This window comes from Phalangium opilio, unplaced genomic scaffold, assembly GCF_054372755.1.
Source record: "Phalangium opilio isolate 3A_F unplaced genomic scaffold, DU_Popi_V2 ptg000070l_1, whole genome shotgun sequence".
Taxonomy (NCBI): domain Eukaryota; kingdom Metazoa; phylum Arthropoda; class Arachnida; order Opiliones; family Phalangiidae; genus Phalangium; species Phalangium opilio.
Genome location: NW_028324182.1, coordinates 15,357,972 through 15,373,745, shown reverse-complemented (window position 1 = coordinate 15,373,745; position 15,774 = coordinate 15,357,972). Strand labels below are relative to the sequence as shown.

Genomic DNA, 15,774 nt, shown 5'->3' with positions numbered 1-15,774 from the left:
AATACCCTGTGTACTATGACGAAATGAAGGGGCTTTAAAACCAAAAACGGTACATTCCGTAGATTCGATGTTTTGCCTTTGAATAAAATTGAAAGAATCGGCTGCCTATCGTCTCTCTCAATCTCTCTCTATATGTAGTGTTCATCGCATGTTTTATTTATCAATTTCGATTATGGAAAAATCGTACAAATAGGCGAAAAACGTTGGAAGATTTGTCTTCTCATGTGCACTCGTGTTTTGCGGGGCCTTAGGCGAGGCTGTCTATCTATCCAGGCCATGGGACCCAAGCTCGAATCCTTCTATTCGTCTCTATCTTTTCTCTTTTAGAGGCGTTGAAGCGATTGAAAAATGCAAAGAGAGTGCAAACAGGGCTCCCAACGCGCCCCATATTCCTCTCTATATACTCGAATCTATTCAAAATGAAGCCGTCTTTTTCATAGTACCGCCAGCGTAAAGCTCGGCTCGTCTGTACAAGGGCCGTTTTAAGTTTTCAAGTTTTTTGAATTTATTTTAAATGATAAAACAGGCAGTGATAAAGTTTTATAGCTCCTCCAACTCTATGTTCATTCTTTTTTAAAAAGCCATAGGATTTATACTGAATTTCTACATTGTAGCGTAGAAATGTTTTAGAATTATTTTCTACCAATTAAGTGGATGTCTGGCGTCATCTTTTTTTGCCAATGTAGGCATAAAATAGACCTTAATCAGTATACCACGTGTTTTTAGAAATCTTTATTTTTTTCTTGCTTAAATTATTTTTCTCGCGCCAAAACTCAGATTTTGGGTTTTTGTCACGTTGCTTAATTTAAGCAATAGACTTAAAATAGACCTAAAACATTAAGGCGGTAATTTCATTGGTTAAAATGGTAATATAAAAATTCAACAGCACGTTATTTGCGGAATAAGAGCCATTTGGAGAGAATATTCCCAGAATTTTTATGATTATTTAAATTTTAAAACCTCAACGCCATAAAAATCTAAACTTCGGGCTCGAGACTATAGCGTTATTTTATAAAGTGAAATCGTGCTTGAAATTATAATGGCATTTTTTTTTTAAAAGGGAGTTAAGCCTATTTTTTGGTACGCGCTCCATTCTTTAAATATTTCAACGTGATTTTCTACCAATTTTTTTTTGTCGGCACATTTTCGCCGTTTCGCGTTTTAAAATAGCCATTTTTGAACGTAATCGTCCGGCGAGCTATCATCTTGCTATATGACCTCAAATATGGTCGTTTTCGAGAATGGGGTTCGAAGAGGGTGTTATAGAGGAAGCGTGTCACCTTAAGAGGGAAATTAGAGTCGGTGAAATACTTAGAGCCAGCAATTCATGGGCGATATTGGCTTGCAATTGTAGTGGGACACTTCCCCTTAGATAGTAGAAGTAATATACTTCTGTTACTATTTTTTATTTTTTTACTCCTTATGGTAATCATTTTGAAGAAAGGAGAAAAAAAAAGAAATTGCCATTTCATTTTTTGGCGTACGAGGTTTATAAGTTTGCGTTGTATTTCTAAATTACCAGAATACGCGTTTCTAGGAAGGACATCTCTCTCCCTCTTCCTCTCCTCTCTCTCTCTCTCTCTCTCTCTCTCTCGTAGAAAAACCATTTCCGAAATTCAAACCCCATACAAAGTTAGAGAAAAAAAATAAGTGAACTTTTTCTTCTAAGAAAGCTTTTTTTGACGAGAAGAGAGCAGGAAGAAAACTCGGTCCGGGATTTCTGTAGGTCATTTTTCTTTCTCTTAAGTATCCCTATAGTTTTGAGTATGGGGTTGAAGGAATACTAAAGTTTTTTATTTTAAAAGAAAAGAACGTTTCTTTTTTTGTGGTAAAAGTAAAGCAGCGTGCAATTTGCCTTACCGTCTGTCGAAGTTTCTTTAAGAACATTTCAAGTATTTCTTACCATATTTTGAGAATTCCCTCAAATTTCAAACATTAATCTTAAAATATTCAAACCACTTTATTTTCAAAAGTAAACTTTCTTAGAAGTAATGGTATTGACTCGAGATGTTCGCTGATTGTAAATTGAATTAAATTAAAATTATGCTTTAGAGGTTACACGAGGAATCCTTCTTTCTCTTTAGTTTCTATTACTGTAGAAGGGATGCTTTGTTTTGGGGTAACGACAAAGGGATATTATAGCAGCTTCTCCTTTAAGAGCAGAGTAACATAACGGCCAGAGAAACTATAAATATATTCTGGCAAATATACTAAATTCTTGGACGGTTGTATAAAATGAATTCCTTAATCTCTTAATTGCAAAGTTTTAATTTACAACGAAACTCCAAACTCTAGTATAAGCTGTTTCTTAATTTTACATATGAGAAAGTTATAGTTTTGAGATTCAATTGTAAATACCACGTCGCGTAGACAAATGAATTCTCTCTCTCTCTTTCTCTCTCTCTCTTTCTCTCTCTCTCTCTCTTTCTCTTTCTCTCTCTCTTTCTCTCTCTCTCTATGCTTCTAGATGAGTTTTATTATTTTTGTTAAAGGAAATTACGGTTTAGGAGTCCGAAAATGACCACCAAAAATCTTCTAACTGTACAAACCTTTGTTTTGGTATTAAGAAATTGTATATTAGTCTAATGAAATTAATTAACCGAAGAGAAACTTTTAATTAGGTTGGTTTACCTTAGTCTTTGCCCTATTTAATCCGTGCACCTTTAAGTTAAGAATAATTTAAGGTGGTGGACTTAATTAGTTAATCCTAATTAGAATGATGAAAGTCCAGGATCGTGTGACCTCTTTTTTATTAAAATATTGATCTTTCATCGATTGGAACCAAAGAGTTTTGTCCGCTTATCCCAATTCCGTGTTTGCCAAACTCATCTTCAATTCTGATGCCATGGGGAGAATTGAATCTCTGGAAGTTTGGATATTGGGGGGGGGGGCTAACGCGAAACGCTAGTACAAGCGAAGAAAGGCTTAAAATTTGGGATTATCGAACGTTGCGTGCAAATGGAAAGCTTCACTCTTGATTAGCCTAATTTCGAATTTTCCAAAAGTTAAGCCAATCTAACGCCTACGAGAACCACCGATATCTTAGATAAACCCTTAATCAAATCAGAGATGATGTTACTAATTAAATGAAGTATTCAGGGTGTTTCAGAAAAGGGTGGTGCACGCCACTGTTCTATTGGCCTATTTTTTTGAGACAAAAATAGATCATTCCATTAAGTACTTGCAAAGAAAGGGTTACACAGGCGTCATGAGACAACTCCAGACAAAATTCACTTGTTAAAGCTCGGAATTCAGAGGGGGGGGGGTTACGTATCTGTATTTTTCTTCATGGTACATCAAGATAATTATAAATTAATTTCAAGTACTTGGAGATATATGAACTTCTAAGGAATATGGAAATTATCACTTGATTAGGACTAGTTTGAAAATTAGTTGTTGGCTAAGCTAAAGGGGTTGGAATAGGGTTTTTGGTAATGGTAACCAAGCCCCTCTGGCGTTACTAATTGGACGGTGAAGATCTTGTTGGTATTGAAAGTACAGGTATACCCTCGAGGTGGATGGATGGATGTATGGATGCTGGAGAAGTTTCAGAACTGTATTCCTCCCCCCTTCTCATACATTCGTCTTTGAGTATATACGTAGCTCGTTACCGATTCTCGCAGCGCTGTTTGATCGTAATTATCCGAGTTTCGGTACTTAAGTAATCATACACCGCTCGCCTGACCACGGCCCGAGCAAGAAGACCACGTGAGCAAAGCCTAACGATGTAGATTTTAGAGATAAAACGGATTATATCAGACGGTATAATATTTAACATTCGTTAATTTCCTTTGAGCTTCATAATTAGTTACGCAATTTGGTTTGTGAAAATACTTCACTCCATATTTGGTAACTTCCCTGTGAAATTTTACGGTTTCGGCTATTCGGATACTCGTTAGTCAGTTAGAGCGTTTGGTCTTATTAATGTTTATGTAGATGGTATAGTTGATTTTGTGGTGTTTATACGATTTAAACAAGACGGCCCAAGGGCTCGTAATAGTAGCCATATCGTACGAGTGAATAGCCCCTCTATACCCTACCCTAATGAGTGGATAACCCCTCTATACGTTACCCTAATGAGTGAATAGCGCTATCTTTTTCAATGCTTAAATGATTTACCGTGCATAAAATCAGAGTGAATAGCCCCTCGATTCCCTACTCTAAACAGTGATTAAATTATAACCGTATAAATTTACTTATGCTGTAATTCTAATATTCCGGCGAATCGAAGAACAGATAGTTTTTAGTGATAATCCCCTCGATGAGTTTACAACATAGACTTATGCCGATGCACACTTATCGCATCTTATAAATTTCTAACAAGGACTTATGCCCAGAAACTTTTGAAAGAGAAAGTTTAGTTATAGTGATTACGCATTTTAGTGATTATCCCCTCGAATTACCTTTAGCAATGCTAAAATGATCAAACGCATAACGCTCATTTAACGCTATGTTAGCTCTATCTAAACCCACATTTGAATTAACCGCCAAAAACGTTCCAGTCAAACATAACATAGATGACGATAGCTACCGAACGAGAACGAAAAACGGGGAAAATCGTTATCTATTTAATTAGCACATACATAGAAAGAAAATAAATATAAAAACCCCAAACATACAAATTCATAAGTATCCGACTCCACAGATAAAAATTCAAAAGTTTCCGACCCCACAGATTAAGATGTACCCCACCCCACATCACCCCGACATTTTAGAGATAAGAATAAATAATAAAAAACTCGGAGTTTCTATCGAGTCTCTATGGTTCAGTGGTTAGAGTGTTTGTCAACTACGCTAGCGACCCGGGTTCGATTCCCGGGTCTGACCTGAAAAAATTTTAATTAAAATTAAATCTCTAACCGAGCCCAGTAACCCCTATGGGTGGGTTGTGGTAATATAAAGTTCCTTTTAAGCTAAAATCTGACGATAACGATAGCGAAAACTCCGGCCACTACTGTTACTACTACTACTACTACGGCTCGGGTCAAACTAAGAGCCTATCGTATACTACGATATGGCTAAAAAGGAAAATAAATGAACATGCATGAAGTTCATATTTATTTACAATCTGGTTTAAATCAGATATAAAATATTTGCCATGCAGATGCTGGTATGTTTTTGTCCCGAATTCTCGTTTTGGATTTGTCATATTATAATATTTGATTGGCCCGCGCCTATAAATACAAAATAACACTAAGTTAAAAAAAACCTCAATTGTATATAGAAAGACGTTTAACTTTAAAATCCGCTTTTCCTTTTTCTTAAAGTATTTCCTCCCATATATTTAAAGACTAACAGAACATGAACCTTATACTTCAAACCAGGATTGAAAAGTGCAGTCAGTTTAAACCACACTACGCATACTTATCGTATGGCACGACCTATTCTAGTCCCTATTATGATATAATGTCCGTGTTTCGAACCTCTCTCTTTTTAGTCGAAAAGGGGAATAAAAGAAAAAAAGATTCAAATCCCTTTTCCCAGCTTTTTTTATTTTTTTTTCTTGGCGCGCGGAGTTAGGGATTTTCGTCAATTTGGCTTCTAATTTGGAAGGATAGACACGAATTTGCATTTCTCTTTTATTTTTCTTTGCCCCCGTTCCCGTTCCCGCTTTTGGAGAAAGAATGAGGCTTTGGCGGGAAAGAGGTAGTGATGGGGGGGTTTCTATAACTTAATTTCTAGCGAGTATCGACGGACAAATGAGGAAGGAGGAAATCAAGAAGGCTTCTAACTTTTTGAATTCCTAATTTACCGATGCTTTCTTTTCCTTTTGCTGGGTTCGGTTTTCCCGGGGCCCTCCACGGCATTCTTCTTTCAATCGATTGATGTACGATTCCCGAGGACAAATTATCTAATGCCATATAGACCTATTCTTTTTATAGATATTGCGAGTCTCTCTCTATACTAGCTAAGCCTATTTAAGCGTAAATATTGTAATTTATTTTATGCTTATTAAGTTAAAGTTTAGAGATAGTAGGTCAAATTTTTCAATCAATATTTTTGACCTTGAAACGCGCGTGCAAGGACGTCTCGCGCTCTATAGACTTCAAATTTGGCGCGAGAAAAATCAGCCACGTGCTTTTTGACGTCTCGTGCTCCAGACTACAAATTTGGCGCGAGAAAAATCAGCCACGTGCTTTTTGACGTCTCGCGCTCCAGACTACAAATTTGGCGCGAAAAGCCACGCACCTTTTGACGTCTCGCGCTCTAAACTACAAATTTGGCGCGAAAAGCCACGTGCTTAATTCGAATTTTGATTTCAAATAGTCTTAACTCTCGAGACGTTTCTTAAACATTTATTCAGTTGCTTACCGAACACTAGGTAATCTAATCTTTAGTTAAAATGTATAGTAAAATGCAGCTTCCCAAAAGTAAAGTAACTTTTACTCTATAATTTTCTTTTCTTCTCCGAGAAACAAAAGTTTTGTTTTTCCGTTTAGAAATAATAATATATATTTGGCGAGGATATCGGACTGATTCTTCTTAGCTTCGGGCTTGCAGCATTGATTTATGGGGATTTCATCTTAAGCGTATATCCGCTATTAGGGTTATGGGTAGCGCCTCCTATATGGATATGGAACCAATCTTAGATCCTTTTATCTTTTCTCGCTGCTCGCAACAGCGGCTACAGGGCAGCTACTTCCTACACAGGGGCGAATAAAACCCTCGTTGCTTATTAGACGATAAGTCATTTGTTTTCTTATTTATTGCTTTTACCCGACAAACTATTCTTTCTTCCTCTCCTTCATTCTTTCTTTTGGGTCAAACTCCACTAACATTTATGAATCACTTTCCAACTCTCTCATTTTCGTAAATTGAACACGGTCGACATTGCCATGGGCCAGGATATTTTGAAAATGGACCGTAGAGTAGAGGTCAGAGGATTTTCAACAAAGTTAGGGGATTTGATTTTAGTTGACTTGTTTTATTGCAAATAATATTCTTAAAAATATTAAATATGCATCGTCAAATGTTTCGTTTAGATTTAATTTCGTTTTTAATAATTGTTATGTTTATTAAAAAAAATTCTGATTTGAATTATTTATCTTTTTGTCATTTTAATATAGTTGAAGCGTTGGAATCGATTTTACGCGCGCGTATATTTGGAAATGGAATTGGAAAGAACATACATATATCTCGTTATATATTCGAAAATGGATGGTTTTTAATCAAAGCTCGCATTGCCCCTCCATGAGGGGATAACAGGTAAAATAGAATTTTCTTTCTTTCTTCCTATGCTAGTTTTTCTTTCCTTAAAAAAATTGAGAGGAAAGAAAAAACGCCCCGTTTCGGATTTTTGCGTAAAAAGCATATTTCAAACGATGAAACAAGATCCACGCGTCAACTTATACCCTCGTTATATTTTTAAAACCCATATTCGAGTCCATGTACCATTTCAACAAGCCCCAAAAATCTAGTTAAACGAATACTGTTTTAAAAATGAAATATTTTTTTTTATTTTCTGGAATATTTCTACAACCATTTTCTTTCTCTCTCTCTCTCTGTCGCGTACGAGTTTGAACAAAAGATGCTTTTTTTCTAAATTCAAGGAAAGGTAACTTAAGGTTTCTCATGGAAACCTTTTTCCAGGAGTTTTCCTCAAACGCGACGCGTTCTTCTATAGTACAAACATCGGATTTTTACCTCCATAGAAAATAATACGGCAATAGAAGCTAAGGTCTAAACGCGCGAATTTTCATTTATTTCTGGTTATGACGTCGAAATAGAGCAGACCAATCAGAGACCAATTAAAATTAACGAAAGAAAAACCAAATAAAATAATATAAAAGGCCTAACATCCGTTCAATTTACGTACAAAGACACGTATTTTCTATTCCTTCTCAAGTTGGGTTTAATTTTCCACAATATTGCATTTTTAACTTGGGATGAAGTGAAGTTTTTTTGTTGTATGATTTATAACTCTGGGTTTTACGACAACCCCCAAAGAAACATTAAAGACAATCCTTCTTTTGTCCGTAAGAGCTAGAGAACGGGATTTATACGGGATTTTTAGAAAATGGGAAAAATGTGGAGAACGCCAAACTTGCACTCCAGGTATCACACACATTTTTTTCCCATTCTAAACTTAACCCGACTATATTTTTTGGCATATGAGTGGAATAGACTATTACATTAATTCCAGAAGAAAAGCAAACACCTGGGCGCGCATTTTGCCTCTGTATGGCCATATAATGCGGTCGAAACATTATCCTAATTAACTTCTAATCTAGGTAGTAATCTTTATTAGAGTAGAAAGTAATGAGGGTATTCCTTTAGTTGCGGATGGTGCATGTTATCCGATTTATTTTTTTTGCGCAACCTGGGTTTTAACAACCTCGTAAAAATATTCCCTGTCTTGTTAATCAAACCACAAGGGCGTCGTCTTCAATACCGGAATGTCTATTGACTTACAACTAATATAGATTAAGGCTGGAATAGTTATTCAATTATATTTCTATCCGCATTTCCTTTTAATTACTTCTAAACCCCTAGACAAAGTCGACCCTTATTTGCAATAAAATCCGCTCTTTTTGATAAAAAAAAATAACACAAGCGCGAAACCTCTAGTATTACCCTCAATCTTTTTAATTATTTTCGTAATTAACAATTCCCCCAAAATGGTAAATGGTCCTTGTTGGCTATATTATTTTAATTAGCTAATAAAAATGCTACCAAACAATCAAGGTTTGGAATTTGTTTGAAAGTTACATTCTCCTTTACTTGTTCGTTATAAATACACGACCGTGAAAATTTAATGAATCCTTATTTCCTCATCAACTATTTGTTTAATTAAAAAAACATATCCTTGACGTTCGTTTTATTATCGATTAAAGTCCTTAGCTCGAAAGACATCATTTGCCCCCTTAAAATATCTTGAAATATTCAATTTGGAAGTTTAGCTTCTGCGTTCCCCCGGGGCCCCGGCTTAATTCTAGTTGGAATTAAAAAAAATATTCTTTTGTTTCTCTTTGAGACAATCTGGGATTCGAGACTAATAAAGTAACGAAAGAAGAATAAGTTAAAAAAAAGGCGGGAGAGAAAAAAAACACGAGGGAAAAATCTCGCGCCAAAAATGTTTCAAAAGAAAATTTCCTAACAAAGGAATAAGGAGAAGAAAAATCATTGTTCTAAATTTCTTTATCGCGGGAAAAGATTCCAAATTTCTGTTCTTTTTTTTTCAAAATTGGAAAAGTGAATACCTCGCTCGTTACCGTGATTGTATGTATATACATAACATAGGGCAAACACCTTTTCCTGACACGTGTTTTGATGATGTAAAACATTTTTGTTTTCATTGTAAAGATGGATAAGGTATTTTTAGAAATTTACATTTGGAAATTGTTTCTTTGTTTTAATTGCTTTAGGATATCTCGGAATTTCGCAGCCTACGATGTTAAAAATTGCTTAACAATTAAAAACACAAAGTTTTGTTGATTATACGTTGCACTCTGAGGTATTTTGCCTTAATTTAAGAGACTTTTAATTGAAAAGAAAAAAATAACTTTACGATATACATTTGTTTGTGTAAGGAGCCTTTGAAAAGATATTTTTTTATAAAGATTAAATGAAAGTGCTTATCGTGTTAAGTGCGAGAGGCCATATATATAGATCGCGTACGCCATTTATAGCCTTTCCAACTAATTGAGTAGATCTATCTACATTTGTATAGGCGTGCATTGGACATCTTGAAATGTTTACGGTAAACATCTTACCGGTAATCTTAGATTCTAGATTCCGCTTAATGCTCGCTCCTTCCTACGTGATCCGATTTGTTCCCGGTCGCTACTAAACTTAGCGAAATGGCGTCCGTCTTAAGTTAGTTGGATTGCAAATCCCCCTGTAAAGGGATTAGACCAGTGACCTTTTCAGCTTAGACCAGTCTAAATACTTCCAGTTCTCCCATTGGCTTAATTCAGAGTTCAGACACTGTACCGTCTCGATTAGATTCAAACGTTAATTAGATTTACTAAAATTAAGGGCTAAGTTATTTTTTGAGATCGCGTATTATAAATAGTACCAAGGTTCATACAAACCTGCAGGGTTAAAGTGAAAATATTAAAAAACAAACATCAGATAAATTTACCGACAGAAACATATGCTACAAGGATAAAAAGTACACTATATGTTAGTCCAGTTTTTAGTCTACGTCTATGTCAAAATTCATCCGAATCCGTTCAGCCGATAAAGAGGAATTGAGTAACAAACATTCAAACTTATAACAAACTTTCACATTTGTAATATTAAGTCGGATTTATAAAATTCTTATAAAAGTTTTAGGTCGTTACTAGACTATAGAGAAGATGATAAACGTTTTCTTTTTGTTACGTAGCTATTCTACTGTATTTTCTTTCCTTATCGTTAGCCGTTTGGCGGGAAAAAAGAAACCGGGGGTCTAAGCCCCCTCGCATCTTTGGCTTTTTAAACCCCCTTACTTTCGTTTCGTCATTCTTATGGGATATTTTTTCATCCCCGATAGCGAAGCGTCGCCGGTTTTACGGTAGCTTTTTTTTTAGTAAATGGATGAATCCCAAAGCCAATACTTATCTTTTTAAACCCCCTCTAGCGGCTTCTCATCGCGACAATAACGGATTCGTAGCTACTACTCTTTCTTATCTTTTAACATTCTTGACTTCTTTACACCCTCCCGGACTTCTTAGAGAATTTTATATAGATATCTGATCGGTTATTTTCGAAATGGGACAGTCGTGTAGACTATATACTGTTTCAGCCATTTTGAGGGTATTTTTTTCTATGAAAAGTACGTTTTTGTTTAAGTGGTGTTTTCACTGTACTGTTTTGTAGTTGGGTGAAAATGCCTCTTTAGTCTGGGGAGCCTTGAATGTCCCGTATTTAAAATTAATGTTGCCCCTCCAGCTTCTATAAATCTTAAACCTCCATGCACGTTCAAAATAAAATGGATATATTGCCAGCCACGAATATCCGTTCCGTCGGACATCAGCCCGGGGGCTTTAGTTATCAAATTGTTTTTTTTTTTGTCTGCTTACGGAATATGATGTTACGAAGGGCTCAATATAGCCTTAGACCTACCCCTTGGTTGGAAGTTGAAGCAAAACCCATAGGTCCTCTTAAAAAAATCTAGTGGAAACTAACAGTAATCCATCGCAAGAATTTTTCCGCTCGATTAAGGCTAGAATTTTAAAGCGGAGAAACCCAACTTACTTTTAGACTGTCTTGTATAAATACATATACTGGGTGTTTCTCATAAGCCTGCCTTAAATTAAGGGGAAATCAGTGTATAATTTCTATCGCCATTTTGAAACTGTCAGGGACACTGTTTTCAAGTTAAGATTGCATCCAGGGTATTTTACGGATGGCCCCTTTAATTTTAATTAAGGAACTGATTTAGATAAATAATTTCTAATTTAATTAATTAAGGGGTCATCCCTAAAGCACTTAAGTCATGTTCGAGACATTTGATCGAACAGACGGACCGATCTTGTACAATATTTTTTGAGAATCCAGTAAATAAAATTGCTCTCGAGAGTCTTTGGCGCTCTGGTCGAAAGACAAAAGTATTTGGCACAATTAGAGAGTTATAGAGCTCGCTCTGGGGCTATATACTTGAGGATTCTTTCAAAAATGTTTCCAAGTCTTTACACACACTGGATGATTTGGTTTCCTAGCAACGGCATGAGGATTCCTTGCTCTCAAAAACTTCTCCCTTGGTTGTTAGCAAGGACACGACTCTTCCTAAAAAAAAACAAAAGGATGAAATGGAAGGGAAAAAGAATGAAAGACAAATATACCTCAAAGTATACTTGCTCTGTTTATAAAAGGGTTTTTGGAAAGATTATGTAGTAATAATAGAATTATGTCGTATAATTTATATGGAAATATCTCAGTTCATTTAATTAGTAGCCCTGAATCTTTTTAAAATGAATTTCGTAATCATTTTGATTGGAATATAATACCCGAATATTTTCCAAAAAAGGACCGCACTGGTTCAATTCGATTCAATTTGGAATTTTTTATTTTATTATATTTTCCTCCAAAGGTTTTAAAAAGGATTTACATTTATAAATTTAAATTTAAATTATTTTTTTTTTTAAAAAAGAGTTCTCTAGCTGCCCTTTTATTCAATTTGGAAATCTTTTGGTGGTACAAATTTTTGTAAATCCAAAGTTGCTCGCTCTTCTAGCTTCGGAGGCTAAAAATGTTTTATACGATAGTAAAAATCTTTTCCAATTTTTCTTTCAAGAGATTTTAATGCCAGAAAACGTGGGCGCTAAAGCCCTTCCTCTTCTTTTGGACCCCCGAAATAAATTTATTGAATAAAATTGGAAATCTCTCGGGTCAATTCGGCGTTAGGTTTCCTGCTCGCCCGTACCTTTTTATCCGGGCTTCCATTTTCTTCCTATGTTTTGAATTTTTTTAACTTTTTTTTCTCCTTGAAAATTCTAAGCCTATTTAGGTATAGGAAATGAAATTCCGGCTTTATTTCTTCTTTTTTTTGTGGAAGCCCATTTTTTTTATTATACTCTCGGACCCCCATTTCCAAAAATATGCGGATTTGGTATTTTTGGGAAAACAATTGGGAAGATTTTTGTAAGTCTTTAGAGATTTTGGCCAAAAGAAAGACCTATTTTCAGTTGACCTAAAGTCCCCCATAAGATAAACGGGGAATTTATCGAGGGATGGCAGCTTCTTTCTTTGACTATATTAGTCGTTACGCCGAGATAATATCGTATGTCACTACTTAATTCTGTTTGTTAATAAATTAGCGTATTGTAGGGTTAAATAAAATCCCAAACTTAAATCTCATGTAGGCCTAATCATTCTAATAAGCTTCCATGTTTGAAGTTTGAACATAATCGTAATTTAGATTTTTCCATATTTTTTTTCTTCTGATTTCCAGATGAAATTTGCCGTGTCTCTTCACAGATGGCGCTAGTTTCCCGCCATTTTCTCCGTCGTGGGTGTATTTTTGGCGCGCCAGTCGGCCGCGCGTCTCGAGACGAGCCTGAGGAGGCTGTGTCTTTCCCGTTCGAATTCTCAACCAGTGTTTCGGTCGAGTAGGAATGACTCGTTTACGCTCTGTAAAGGGGCGGTATATTACACGTGCGGAAACGCGATTATGATCAGTCAAATATTAAAATCAACAGTTCACAATCCGCAAGATCAAGGTCTTAACACCGTGAACCTTAACCCGAGAACTCCAGCCATCCAAAGAGATATTCGAGTAAGTTCATTTTTCTGCCAAATATTTTTCGCGTTTCTTTTGAAGTCCACGATTCTAGACGCCAGTAAACAAAAGTGGGGTGGCAAGGCAATGATTCCTTCTTTTCCCGGCTCGCTATGCTGCCGGCGGTCCTAGTTTTTACATACTCTTTAAGGTCTTAAAAGGTTTACGCCCGTTTTAATTAGATTTATTAAGCCTATTTTTAGTATTTGGACAGTCCGTAACTAGTTTCACCGTTAAGCCTTGGCTAATAAAATCGTAGGAAGGCCCCTGCCCCCCTGTCTGACCTTAAAGGTCAATGTGAAACGACAGGTTTTACCCACAAATACAAATTCGTTATATTATCATTGAGTAGAAGTTTAGATGGGCCTCAATTGTGGATGTTTAGAATGACGGAAAAGGGAAGTGCATTTCCGTAATGTTGTTTGTTATCAGTTCTTGGGATTCTTGGAAAGTTCTTGGATTATTGGGGGGTGTTCTGACGTATAAATTGAGGAATTGTCTTAAACGTTATAATGTTCGAGATTAGATAAGGTTTGCATTAGGGATGGAGGTCGTAGAGTATTGAGGGGACACGTATAAATTACCTGACACTCAAAATGAGTTTAGTTAAATTTTGTCAACATGCTTGGCATTTCAAAGAAAAGATTTGACAGTATTTTTTGAATAACCCCTTAGTTCTACACAAATTTTCGTGGTGTCAATAGCTCTTTTACAATCTTAGTTTCTTTATCAGCGCAGTTAAGTCAAATTGATCTGTACGATTTTAAAACACACTAAACTTATCATTACCGTACGTTTTTATGAGAATTTGACATTTGTTAAAACATGTTAATCCCAAACAATCCTGTTCTACATAGAGATCCGTATACAATACGTCTACGTGTACAATAAAACTGTAATGGGGTATTTGTACACCTTTGTACTTCAACATCATAACTAACTAGCTGTTGTTTAAAGTTGTTGCTAGAATACAGAGCTTATGTAACAATCGTGTACCTCCTATTTTAAAATAGGGTTAACATTCATGGGAGAATTGAATTTTATATGAAATCGTAAATTTAAAATCACAAGGACTCTCTGGCGCATCGTAATGTTAAAAATAAAATAAAAATTTGGTCGTAAATTCCAAACAATGATTTCCCTTTCAAATATTCAAAACCTTCTTTTTTTGTCTTCGTTCTTTTTTGACCTCGATTCGTGTAAAATATATTAAATTTATAAATCAAGAATTCCTCGTGGTCCCATGCATGGTCCCGTGCGAAGGAAGGAAGGTCCCCTCCCTATTCATATAGCGTAGCGTCTCTCTCTTAGATCAAATGTAAATAGAGTATCGATTTCACCGGCTCCGTTTAAATTAGAGATTGCGTGCTGTAGTAGAATCGATTGGCCGGTCGAGAGAATAAGTATTCGGCTAACGTCTTTGTAAAGTGGACATTTAGGAGGCGTTTAACCATTTTCCATTCGCTTGACCTCTTCCAACGCGTCCGCGAAACAATTGGCTTCACGTGACCTGCCACCATCCCCATATCTTTCCCATTTTTCAATAATTTTAACCCCGTTATATCGTAAAGTTCTAAGCACTGTACGATTATTATGAATCTGTGAAATCACTTTAGGATAGTGTGGGGACAAGTGTAAGTGTTGCCAGGCATTTGTTAGTTAATTTAAACCGCTATCTATAAGAGATTGAAAAGCTCATTTAGTTCCAAATCTGAGATGCTATAATAACAAATTATTGGCAACACTGAAGCGTTTTTAAAGTTAAGAAACGGACGGGGCAATGAGGGAGGGCTTTGATGAAATTTTCTTGTTACTCTTTTCGGTTTTTTTTTTTTTGGTTTATCGGAGGACCGAGATTTTATCCAGGAAGCAAAATTCTTAGGTTGATGCGTTAATACTTACCGAGGGGGGAGGCACTTCGATATTCTGCACTCGTACCATTTTTCTGTGCGAATTTTGAATGATTCCCTTATGATTTATATACCTCTGTTCCCCCCCCCCCCCCCAATTTCACGAGATCTAGTAGAGGAATTTCGTGAGATTTCATATATATTCATGGAAATGCCTTGAAATTATTGATTTATTTCCCTAATATTGAAAATTCCTTTTAATTTTGTTAACTGCACGTTTCCCCTAATTTATCTTTAGTGTTTTACCCCTCGGAACTTTCTCTGGTCGACCTAAATCCCTCCTTTTTTCTATGCCTGGTTGTATTTTTATACTTCCAGCTTTCTCTCTTTTTTTAACAAAAACGTTGTTGAAAACTTGTCTAAAAATTGAGGACTCTTCACTGAATCTTCCTTTTTGAATAAATGAAAAAAAAAGTGTTAACCGGTAACCCAAATGCGAAGGAACGGAGAGAGAGAGATAGAGAAAACACGTTGATTCAGTTTTATGCGGATGCTGCTGGTAGCGTGAGATGAGCGGGTTGTCAACATAGTGTCATTTAACCTTTAGTTTGACCTACTGACACCAAATAGTCAAATTTGAAATTTTCCATCAAAAAATTACGGGTTTTTCTTTTTTCTTCTTTTTTTTCGCCGGTGAGATTTGAATTAAACTAATTATAA

At 35.8% G+C, this 15,774-nt stretch overlaps 1 protein-coding gene across 2 annotated transcripts in view; it reads left to right on the top strand.

The window, feature by feature from the left end:
• LOC149661967 (putative polypeptide N-acetylgalactosaminyltransferase 9) overlaps positions 1-15,774 on the top strand; it is a 107,897-nt gene that overhangs the window by 4,370 nt on the left and 87,753 nt on the right. For both annotated transcript variants that reach the window (XM_089843537.1, XM_089843538.1), the window contains exons 2-3: positions 7,068-7,206; positions 12,878-13,201. The gene's annotated coding sequence lies outside the window, so the exon portion shown is untranslated. The remainder of the gene's footprint in view (positions 1-7,067; positions 7,207-12,877; positions 13,202-15,774) is intronic.